Source organism: Cnephaeus nilssonii (genome assembly GCF_951640355.1).
Source record: "Cnephaeus nilssonii genome assembly, chromosome: 21".
Classification (NCBI taxonomy): domain Eukaryota; kingdom Metazoa; phylum Chordata; class Mammalia; order Chiroptera; family Vespertilionidae; genus Cnephaeus; species Cnephaeus nilssonii.
The window spans coordinates 10,437,801-10,449,864 of record NC_137092.1 but is presented as its reverse complement, the minus strand read 5'-3'; the positions used below and the strand labels follow the sequence as shown (position 1 = coordinate 10,449,864).

The window sequence follows — 12,064 nt, the reverse complement described above, 5'->3', positions numbered from 1 at the left end:
ATGCACACCTGTGGCTCAGGGCTCAGGGCTCCCATGCACACCTGTGGCTCAGGGCTCAGGGCTCCCATGCACACCTGTGGGTGAGGGCTCAGGGCTCCCATGCACACCTGTGGATCAGGGCTCAGGGCTCCCATGCACACCTGTGGATCAGGGCTCAGGGCTCCCATGCACACCTGCGGGTCAGGGCTCAGGGCTCCCATGCACACCTGTGGCTCAGGGCTCAGGGCTCCCATGCACACCTGTGGGTGAGGGCTCAGGGCTCCCATGCACACCTGTGGCTCAGGGCTCAGGGCTCCCATGCACACCTGCGGGTCAGGGCTCAGGGCTCCCATGCACACCTGTGGGTGAGGGCTCAGGGCTCCCATGCACACCTGTGGCTCAGGGCTCAGGGCTCCCATGCACACCTGCGGGTCAGGGCTCAGGGCTCCCATGCACACCTGTGGGTGAGGGCTCAGGGCTCCCATGCACACCTGTGGGTCAGGGCTCAGGGCTCCCATGCACACCTGTGGCTCAGGGCTCAGGGTTCCCATGCACACCTGTGGGTGAGGGCTCAGGGCTCCCATGCACACCTGTGGGTCAGGGCTCAGGGCTCCCATGCACACCTGTGGCTCAGGGCTCAGGGCTCCCGTGCACACCTGCGGGTCAGGGCTCAGGGCTCCCGTGCACACCTGCGGGTCAGGGCTCAGGGCTCCCATGCACACCTGCGGGTCAGGGCTCAGGGCTCCCATGCACACCTGTGGCTCAGGGCTCAGGGCTCCGGGCTCCCGTGCACACCTGTGAGTCAGGGCTCCCATGCACACCTGTGGGTCAGGGCTCAGGGCTCCCATGCACACCTGTGAGTCAGGGCTCAGGGCTCCCGTGCACATGTGCAGGGCTCCCAGAGTTGAAGTGCTTTCCCAGGAGAGACGCTTCTGAGTGTGCATCACGGAAAGTGGCATCTGTGTTCCCTATTCAGCAAATATTTATTGAGCTCCTTTACCGCCTTTTCCTTTGGTAAATAATTGCTTCATATGTACTTTGCAGCTGGAGCCACAGGAGATATGCATTTCCCACCAGGACCAACACATTCCTGAGCCTCACCCTGCTCTGCTGCCCCCTTTGTGGGCTGGAGGGAAGGTCTGGATGAGGAGCACTGGTCAAGAGTGGAGTAGATGAAGTCACGGGCCACAGAGAGGTCGGGGTGGGGCGGGGGACCCCTACAGAAGAGGGACGTGATCCTGTGCTGCACGTGGAGCTGGGTGTCCCTCAGAGGCCCAAAGGTGACAGAGCTGCGTCCTATGCAAAAGGAAGGCGCCGGGGAAGCTGGGCCCAGGCTTGGGCAGCCCTCCGTGCAGAGAGCTAAGGGAGCAGAGGCGGCTGCGGGAGGAACAGCCGAAGGGGAGGCCCAGGGACAGACCAGGGCAGCAGGCGCCCACCCTGCGCGTTGGAAGCTTGCAGTGTCCTGGTTTTACAGTTTCGTAGTTTCAGGGAGTTCAGGAGCTCCTCAGCTCACTCCTCAGCTGCAGAGGCTGAGCCTGAGCCAGACACAGGCCCACTGCTTCCCCCGGCTCAGCCGCATTCCCTGGGTCCTCACAATTTGGGGGAGGGGGAGGGTGCAGACGGGTGTCTCAGTGGCCCTGGAGGGGGGGGCGGGGTCTTTCAGGGGCCTGGCTTGCCTCGGTTCTCAGAGCATGTGACTAGGTACGTTTGTCCAGCACCTCGTGGGGACTTGCTTGTGGAAGGAATCTCCACTTCTAATGCCTCCCCAACCCAGACCCAGCACAGCAGGCAGACAGGGAGGAAGGCCGTACCAGCAAACAGAGTGAACACGGCCTACACGCTCACAGCCCACCGCACGGCTCGGCCCGTCACACTCCGTACAGCCCTGCGGAGGGGGAGGGAGCCGGGACGGGCGCAGCCGGGCAGGACCCTGGAGGGTTTTGATGGCCACACCGACGCTTACTCCCGGCCACTCTCGGCAGCACGGCGAAGAGGTCCAAGGAAGGGTGCCCTTCGCTGACCACAAAGGGAAGTGAATGAAAACCATTTTACGCCCTGACCCCTCTGATGGACACCGGCACTCACTGGCTGGCCTCAAGTGTGACTGAATCTTCTGTCTAGTGCTGTCCTCACGAGAGTTTTCTAGAAACCAGCCCCAGTGACAGGGTGCCAGGCCTCTGCGCCCTCCTGCCAACGCCAGACGGGCTCAACCTCGAGTACCTGTGGTCCTCCTACGAGACAGACAGCCGTGCAGTGTCCTGGGTGAGGCTGTGGCCCGTGGACTCAGGCTGACTAGCATCAAATCAAACCCCTAACCCGCCACCTACTTACTGTGTGACCTCGGACAAGTTACTCAACCTTTCTGTGCCTTCATTTCCTCATCCCACTGCCACAGTGGGCACAGTGAGAAAGCCTCCCTCGCAGGATTATCGTCAGAATTGGATTAGTTAATCCACACAATGTCCTGAGTAAACACTCAATCCATGTTGGGAATTACATGATTGCCTGGCTCGATGACGACAGACTCCAAGCCCCATAGTTCTCACCAGGACTGGCATTGTCCCAGCAGATGACCCCTGCTGATACGAGGGTGTCCGCAGGACTAGCCACTCCCTCTGGGTTTATTATCTGCGACAATTAGGGCTCCGTGGGAAGGTGCCCGGGGATTTCCACGGGCCTATGGGACTGACTACTTCCAGTTCCTAGATAACCTGTTTTCATGAGTGCGAGGCTGGGTCACGTCCGTTTCAGGGTCGTCCCCATGGATGAGAACAGGACGGAGGCCCTAGCGGGTCACTGTCCACCTCGGCGGGCGCGGCCCACCCTGCTGCGGGGGTGAGGGGTGGGGGCTCGGCCTTTCTTTTCGGGGAAATCCGCTTGACAACACACAGGAAGAACGGGAACGGGTTTACATCCTCTCACCCAGTAACGCCGCTTCCAGAAATCTGCCTCCAGGAAATAAAATATGCAAAAACGGGTAAGCTTGTCCATCATTGCGTTGTTCGTATTTTAAAGTAAAACAGGAACAAATGTCAACTGCTAGGGGCATAGCTAAAGGAGGAGCGTGCCCACGGCAATATTATGGCCGCCGACCATCTCTTCAGAGACCACTGAACAATGGGGTTAAAGTTCAATGGTGGGGGTGGCAGAAATCAGGCCTAAAACAGCTGGCTGGTGCCTCCCTACGCTCCTCTGTGAAAGGGGGTGACCACAGGTAACGAGGCATCCCCTGAGCTGGAAAAGAGGTCGTGCCCCTGACCCAATAGTCAGGCGTCGCATGTTTTAAACATGCTTGCGGCACACCAGTTGAAAATCGCTGTCTTATCGTACGACTTCTCAGAACTTTTGATGTAACGTGCATGTTCCAAACTTCTGTGCCCAGGAAACCCTTTTTCCACGAAGCATGTCGGAAGGCTTTGGGAAGGTCTGATTCCGCCCAACCCCTCGCTTTGGGGAAACAGAGGCCCAGAAGCATTCAGCCACCTGCCAACCCAGGGCAGGCTGGGCCGACACTGAGCGAGAGGTGGAGCTGTCGCGGGAAACCAGAGAAGCACGGGCCGGTTTGAATGGTCAAGAACGTCTTACGCATAAAGGCCACGGAAGAAATCAGACAAAACGGAAGATAAACACGGCTGTTCCCATCAATGTTAACCTTCTGAACCTCATAAAGGCTTATTGAAAGATCAGTAAGAAAAAGTCCCGACTTCCATAGACGAGTGGGCACCCCACGCAGCTCAGGGACAGTGTGCTCACAGCCCCCACCCTGCCGGCCTGAGCCCCAGCAGTGAGCACCTCTCTGGGGTAACCAGGCAGGTGGCAGGTCCCCCGCTCCCCTCCCCCCCATTCGCTATGTCACCAAGGTGATCCTGAGTGTCAGTCTGTTGGAGTAGAAAGCAGGTGCCTGGCTCGCTTGGGAGTTGCCCTGCAGCCTGGAGCCCGAGGTGCAGGCCAACAACCCAGGCCCTGGGGAGGGCAGGCCCCTCAGAGCAATCATGGGGCCACCATGTTCACTGGCCTGGGGCGGTCCCCACCTGCGCTGGCTGTCCCAGATCACTCGGAAGTGTCCAGCTTGCCCTGCGGGGGACATTGGGCTGGAAGACCCGCCCCACAGCTCCTGCGGCAGCTTCCGGAGACAGGGAACATGGCCTTCTGTGAGGTGGTCCCGTAGCCACTGCCCATCCCTAAACATCTCCCCACTTGCCAGCCCCGGGGTGTAGCATTCATTTTTTCAATATATACAAGATTCCAGGCACTGGGCTGGACCTTCGAGAGACCAAAGCAGTCCTCAGTCTAGCTGGGGCGCAGACAGGCAAAAAGGAAATCACGGTAGAGCATATCACAAGCATGACAGGAGTATGTGCAGGGGACGGGAGCATACCTGGGGTTGAAGCGAGGAGGATTCCTGGACGAGGGGGTGCCATCTTGGGTTGAGTGGTGGGGCTGCACTGAGGCCTCTGAGGCTGGCTCACACGGAGAAGGTCTTGATTGATTAGTGATGTCTGTTCCTGTTACAGAGGGAGGGTTAGAACCGGGATTGTGCCAAGTACTTACTGACCCTGTGTGAGGCCTCGGTATGAGCCAGTACATCAGATTCTTTCTAAGGAAATGACAGACGGAACTCAGATTATTTTGATTATAGCAAGCACTGATTGATTATTTCTTATATGTCAGGCATAACCCTGGATGATTTCACAACAGCCCTCTGAGGTAAGAACTATTGTAATCTCTATTTTCTAGATGAGGAAACTGATACCCCAGAGAGGTTGAATAACTCGCCTGTAACCACGGACGTCAAGTGGCAGTGCTGGAAGAAACCTCAGTGATCCGTGGTCTGAAGCTCTTCTTTTACAGACGAGGAAAAGGACGCCCAAGGTCATTCAGAGCTGGATGGTGGCTGGCGATCCAGCTGGCGGGGGGCATGGAGGGCCCGTGAGGACAACTAGGCACTGTTCAGAGTGGGTGGGAGTAAGTCCGAGACCACTAACTGTCCCCAGTATCCATCCTCTCTTTTTCATTTGAATAATAAACCTTGCTGAGTTTAAGCTGGGCGTGTGGCTGCCCCACTAGTAACTACATTTCCCAGAGGCCTTTGTGGTGGGTGTGGCCACATGACAAAGTTTAGGCAGACAGATATGATCAAGAAACAAATGCTCCTGGGTCAGCTTCCTAAAGATCAGCTGCTGGTCTGCATGCCCTTTCTTCCCTGCCCGATGTCTGAGAGTTGGTGACAGAGGGGACGGTCGCCTTGGACACACCCTTATATGGAGGCCTCCTGTGGAGACTAGCGGAGCCCCCTACTACTGACCCCTGGGTGGCCCTATGGCCTTAGGGCACAGAACTGCCTGCTCAGGACAAGAGAGCATCCTGGAGGGTCTCCTGGGGGTGATGAAATCCGCACTTGTGTGCCCAGCTCAGAGGGGTTTGCACCACCTCTGCCCTGAGCTAGCTCCATGCAAACACCCAGCACGGGGCCGGGAATGTGCACCCTCCGGCGCCCGCAAGGTGGAGCGCCTTTGGTGTGCAGCAGTACTGAGCACCACTGTTTGCCCTGCAGTTCCGCTTGGGGCGGGGGGTCCCGAGAGGGGCTGCCCTCCTCTCTAAGAAGTCCCGGAGCCTCAGCCCACAGAGGCCGGTGCAGACCAGTGCCTCTGGGTCCCTGGCCAGGATGCCCGTGTGCGCCAGAAGCTCCACCCAGAATGCAGAGCGCGAGCTCCCCGCCTTCGCCTTCGCAGCACCCAGCCAGGGCCGACCCACCCAGAGGCTCAACCCCTCGTGATGGGTGGATGGAGGAGGACAAGGCTGAGCCTGCGAGAGCCGAGAAGGAACATGCCTCCCTCCCAGGCTCCTCAGCCTCCTCCCTGGTCCACACGCAGCCGCATTTGCCCCTGGGTTTCTGCATCATGTGCCTTGCATTGTTCTAACTCAATTCCACAGACACTGAAGGCCTGCTAAACACCAGGCACTTTTCTAGGCTCTTTGAGGCAACAGGAATGGACCCAGCGCAGCCGCTGCTCTTGCCGGGGCTCTTGGTCTGGAAGGACTGAGAGACAAGGCCAGGAATGATGCACCCCAGGCGCAGCAGCCTAAGAGCCACCAACGGGAACCAGCCTGTGCTTTAGCCAGGGCCGGCCGAGTGGGGAGCAGCATTCCAAGGAGGTTATGGAAGGGAGCGATTCCAGGTAAGGGACCTGCTGGAGCAAAGGATGCAGGCGGGCGCGTCAGTGCAGCTTCGGGTCATGTGGGCAGAGCCGGAGGGCAGGGGCAGCATCTGCCTGCTTACTGCGACTGCCTCGTTTCCCGCTTCGTGGGAGAGGACCCTCCCTCTGCCTGAACAGAAGGTGGGGGCGGGGGGGGGCCGCTGTGCGCCTGCTGTTTACCTTAGAGAGGCCCTGTTCTCTCTGGGCCTCAGGTTCCTCATCCCTGAATGAGGGGCCCCAGGCCGTGCTACACAGCAGAGAGCCACCCCAGGAGGAAGCTGTGTGGGGTGTGTCTGTTGTCCTTGGGGTTCAGCCCAGGTCCTGCTCTGTCCCAGGGGATTCTGACACCTGTCGGGCTGGCTGGCTGGTTCCCCAGGTCCCACCCCTGCAGGGGGGCTCCTCCTCCCCCAGAAAGGCGAAGTGGCCACGCCAGCCAGGCCCTGTGGACCTTTCCCACCCGCTCTTCCTCCTCTTCCCAGGGCGCTGACGGAGCTGGGCCCTGGCAGCCTGGAGAGGAAGGGCCTGTGCCCGGGGCGCCGGGAGGGGCTGGGTTTGATTTGTTGACTATAAAAATGTCAGCTCCTTTGGGCAGCTTCTTGAATCAATATTTGCTGTTCTGCGGCTGAGTTCAAATGCTCGCTGATTCCCGGGGCCGGGCGTCTTCCGCCCTCACCTGGGTGAGGACTCACGTCCGTCCGTCCGTCCTTCCATCTGCAGATACCTGGCCGGGCCCCTCACTGCCCAGGTGGGGAGCCGGCTCCTCCCTCCCGCCTCCCAGAGGGGCTTCCCTGACCGCTCACGGGGAAGGAAGATTCTGGGAGGAAGGACGCTTCTGAGTTTCATTCTGAGAATCGTTGACATCTACCTGGCAGGGTGTCACAGTTCAAATAAAAGGAGGGATGTGCAAGGCTTTCATCGGCTGTGGAGCGTGCAGCCGAACCACAGCGACAGCCGTGACGAGGACAATGATGAAGCCCTTTGCCAGAGCCTCGCAGGTGCTGCTCTTGGCCCGAGCTGACCCCTAGCCCCGGGGGGCAGTGATCTGGGAGCAGACAGATTCTGGGGCCCTTCTCCCTGGGAACCTCTGCACCAACTGCTAGTTCTCAGCATCCAGCACCACCACCTGGCCTGTTCCTGGAAGGGGGCCAGTGGGATGTTAGTGGGAAACACGGGACTCTGGATGGATGGATGGATGGGTGGATGGATGGATCTCTGATCCCCCAGTTAGTGCTCTGTGCCTTTTGGCCAGTTACTTGACCTCTCTGAACGCCAGGTTCTCATCTCCAGGACAGAACAAGGCTTACAAACCTGCAGAGTTGTTGTGGGGTTAGCGACCGTGCTCGTAAAGGACCACGCGGGGCATCTGGTGCTGAGTGGTGCCTCCTTCCGGGCGAACACAACCCCCTCCCTCCCGGTGGGTCTGCGCCCTGGACAGCTCCAGCCACCAGCCCGGACATCACCGCCCTGGGAAACCGCGAGGCTTCTCGGCCGGCACAACAGAAGCTCCCACCGGAGAGAGTGCTTTCAAGCAGCTCCGGCCGCGGCCCTGGCTTCTGATCTGCTGCGGCTGCCAGAGCTGCCAGCAGCTGACTCCCGCCGGGGACAGGGAAGAGTCCACCCCAGGCGGGGGAAGCCCCGTGTCTGATGCTCAGTGGCCTTGGAGTGAGGGGGCAGGCTGGGTCTGACTCACGCAGCGCCAGGCGGGGGCTCCTCGCCATCGCTGCAGGTGACACAGGCCCACTGCCGACTGCAGGAAGTTCTGACGAGACGGCCACTCCTTTGAGGAGCATCACAGGCAAATCTCCTGTGCTGGAGGACATAGAAAAAGGTACAATTACGTCAGAAAACTGGAAGTTTCCTTAGAAGTTAAACATGCATTTACCCTAATTCAATCTTAGAGTGAACAGCAACAAAACCACATTCTTGCCCTTTATCATAACTAGCACCGGAAATGCATTTTTAAATGTATCTTTTGAAGATGGGCAACAATGCAAAGCGGTGTGTCACCACCTTGGTGACACGAGAGCCATGAGGAGCTGTAGCCGGTGGCATGACCAACTCTGCAGGGATGTTCATTTGCACCTGCAAGGTGAAACCACATCTTAGCATCCACCATGGAAGAGAAGAAGGAAAGGGAATTCATCTGTCTGCCTCCTTCCTGTCTCTGGTCTCTCATTTGGTAACGCTCTCTCACTGTGAATGTATTCCCAGGCACGTCCAGATTGTATTATCTGGTCTCTTCTTGGGCTGCCCACGTGAGATACCAGGTCCCACACCCCATGGCAAAGGGTCTCATCCAACACTGGACGTGATGGGAGGACACAAACTCTGGGGACTGCTGGTTGGCCCGCTGTAGCAAAAGCTAGAAGAGGCTCATAGAGTGTGTGTCCGATACAATTTTCCATAGCTGGCACTAACCCTAACCCTAACCCTAACCCTAACCCTAACCCTAACCCTAACCCTAACCTCAGCTCTCACCTATCCACCTAAACCCTTCCCCACTTCCCCTATCCTTCAGACACAGCAGGTATTCTATCAAGTTCAACTTCCTGGAGCTCTATCTCTGGATCCTCTTGACCTGCTGGACTGGTTGCCAGCTACACCTGTTGCACAGCCGTGGACCCAAAGCCTCCTTTCACCATCAATTAGAGATTTGCTTCCTCCCTCCATTAAGTTGGACCTTGTGTTGCCTGAATGTCAAGCTTTCTTCTTTCTTGGTTTACACATTCATTTTGGTAGGAGACCTCCTAAGAAATGGGGCATGGCATGCATGGGCTGGGAACTGGTTTTGGCCTTGGTATTGAGCCTCAGACTTAAGGAGGCCAGAGAGCCACAGGCACACTTCAACGTCACTCCTGGCATCCATGAGTTTGTGACAGCCAACAATTGTGTGACCTTGAGAGTCACTGTCATATCTAATTAGCACAAAAATGTCAGTAATCATTAGAATATTTACCTTCAAGTAAGTCATCATTTTAGATGTATTTTGGAGTATCTCCTTGTGTATAGAATATGTGTTAATTCTATAAATAAGTTGAATATAAACATATGTCTAATTCTTCAGCATTGAAATGCTGCCATAATTCATGAGTTATTTTATTTAAAAACTATTATAAAAAACATTTGAATAGTTGAATATATATAGGAAACAGATTATCAGTTGATATGAAGGGTAAGATAGGGTGGTTAGTCAGATAACTATTTGAAGAAATTTTTGAACTAAAAATATTCATCTAAAGCTAAGCTCCATAAAAAGGACAATAGAGGTTAAGTTACAACATAATTAGAATCATAGAACGGTTTGATGTACCAGCATTCACAACACTAACAAAATAAACTTGAAGAACTGTGTTTCGCTTTTTGTTATTTAATTCTATTTAGGCCACGGCTATTTCAAGACATTTTGCCATGACCTGTGAGGAGGTACTTCGTCCCTTCAACATTTCATAAGGAGGAAAAAGCTTCAAACATCACCCATGATGAGTCACCTCCAATCCAGACATAATAATAAATATATAAATAATGCATAAAAAAGGAAGTTTTTAGGACAAAATGAGGCGAAGGAAACATTTTCTTCTCCCTTGGCTAGCGGTTCTTAAAGTGCTCTCTGTCCCTTCCTCTCTCCCCTCTCCTTCTGAGACACTAATAACATTCGTACGAGGCCCCTTCTGTTTCACGTGCGTCTCCCACTCTTTTTCTGTTTTCCATCTTCTCTCTCTCGCTCTCTCCTCACTTCAGTATTTTCTATTAACCTGTCTTCCTCGTCATGAATTCTCTCTTCTGCTGTATAAGATGTGCAGCCCACGATGGGATGCTTAATTTCGGTTATTTTTTCAGTCCTGTAATTTCCATGTGACTCTTTTTATAGGTTTCAATTCTCTGGTGAAATTTCTGTCTTGTCCTCTGTTCCTAAAAATACCAATCAATTATTTTTTTAGAATCATGTCTGGTAACTTCAAAACCAGGATTATCCGTGAGGCTGATGATGCTGTACGTTTTCTCTCTTGGTGTTTAGTTGTGGTGCTCTAGCTGGGGAAGTCTCAGCAAGAGAACGATGAAACTGGTAGAAAACATATTCAGAGGACAGGAAACCAATCTTTAGGCTGCCAATAGAAAAATCATCGTGAAGAAAGTAAGTGATTTAGGAATCACACACACAAAAAATTCGTATACATCCTTAAGCTGTATGTTAAGAATGACATTATAACAGCATATTTGAACAGAATTACAGGCCGAAACAAAATAGTGGGCCATTTTCATCATTCTTCTTCTTTAGCCAAAGAGAAAGTACGTGACTCTGGAATTGTTTTGTCATTTATTTATGTGAGATAGTCAAACAAGATGAAAAAGCAGACTTGATTATTTTAAAAAATGACTTACTGTGTAGTAATACCAGCTGAGTGGGATTTGCTAACACCCACAAGCTGATGTGCAAAGAAACTAATTCATTTGCTAGAATCTGCTTAGAAGTAACCGGAACAATGAACCTTGACCGTGCCCCTTTTTCTTAAGTTATGCCTGTTAAAAAAAGACACTCCCCCCCCCTTTCTTTCTACTCTAGGGAAAATGCTGAATTTGGCGTGCGTGCAATAAAATCTTCGATGCAGATGGAAATTTATAGATTCTGTTATTCTGAAAGCTAGTTTTGTTATTTTATTTCCATACCTGTTTATCCAAGGTTTCATAAAGTACAAATTTGTGTCAGAACAAAAATCTGAAGTTTCGTTATGAAGATATTCCAACAGTACAGAACTTCAGTTAAGTAGCATCTTCATCAGCAACCAAATCTCTTAAGTAGGAGTTGAAAATGAAATAAACATTACCTTAGTTATGTGGAGAAAAGAAAAGAATAATTACTTGGGAGTACCCCTGGGGTCCCCAGTACTGGCAAGGAGACACTAAAAATACCTTTCTCTCCCCCCGCCCCCGCCAACCCTGCCCCCAGACCTCAGCGGGAAGTGGGCATCTGTGTGTGACCAACACAATGACCACAGGTGCCATCGAGCAGCCTCCAGTGCTGACAAATGATGGCTGCTGGTTCTAACTCCAAACTTCAAAAACCAACCTCTGAAACTGGGAATACTCAAAACATATTAAGTAGTCTTCTTTAAAAATAAAATTTCTGATGTAGTCACGTGTCTCAGGAGTTCATTGGATGATGGCGGCTTTGGGCTTCAGCCAAATATGGAGGCTAGCTGGCCATTCTCAGCATCTCTCATTAAGTGGCAAATACACTGAGTAGCCAGATTATTATGATCTCTGAACGCATAATAATCTGGCCACTCAGGTAGATCCTATATAATAAAAGGCTAACTGCAAATTGTCCCCTCGACCAGGAGTTCGACCCACAGGCTGGCCAACCGCCCATGTCCCCTCCCCTTGGCCAGGCTGGCCGGACCCCACCCACGCACGAATTCATGCACTGGGCCTCTAATATATAGTATATAGTGTGTGTGTGTGTGTGTGTGTGTGTGTGTGTACATATACATATATATACTGAGTGGCCAGATTATTATACGTTCAGAGATCATAACAATCTGGCCACTCAGTGTATTTAAGACCTGGCTTGTCGGAAAATGTCCTTGCTTGAGAGTTGGACCAAATGTAAAATTCTAGGTTGAAAATGCTTTTTGCACAGAATATTGAAAGCAAAGGTCCATATGTTCTAGCTTCCAGGATTACTATTGAGAAACCCAGGTCCTCCTGATTCCTGCTCCTTTTTATAGGACCTTGAGCACCCTGCCCGTCTCTCTTTAGAAGCTTTTCAGACTGTTTTCTTTATCCACAGTGTTTAGAAACATCACCGTTCCAGATATGTAGCCTGTCACTTCTATCATGAGCACTCAGATAGTCCTTCCAACATGTAAACTGGTGTTTATTAGTTGAGG

The 12,064-nt window shown here is 53.3% G+C and overlaps 1 long non-coding RNA gene across 1 annotated transcript; it reads right to left on the bottom strand.

Moving 5' to 3' along the window:
- Positions 1-7,841: 7,841 nt before the first annotated feature.
- LOC307093629 lies at positions 7,842-11,521 on the bottom strand. Its single transcript, XR_013812994.1, has 3 exons — positions 10,842-11,521; positions 9,929-10,279; positions 7,842-7,985 (listed from the first exon to the last, which is right to left on the bottom strand). It is a non-coding gene; the product is annotated as an uncharacterized lncRNA (long non-coding RNA).
- Positions 11,522-12,064: the final 543 nt, after the last annotated feature.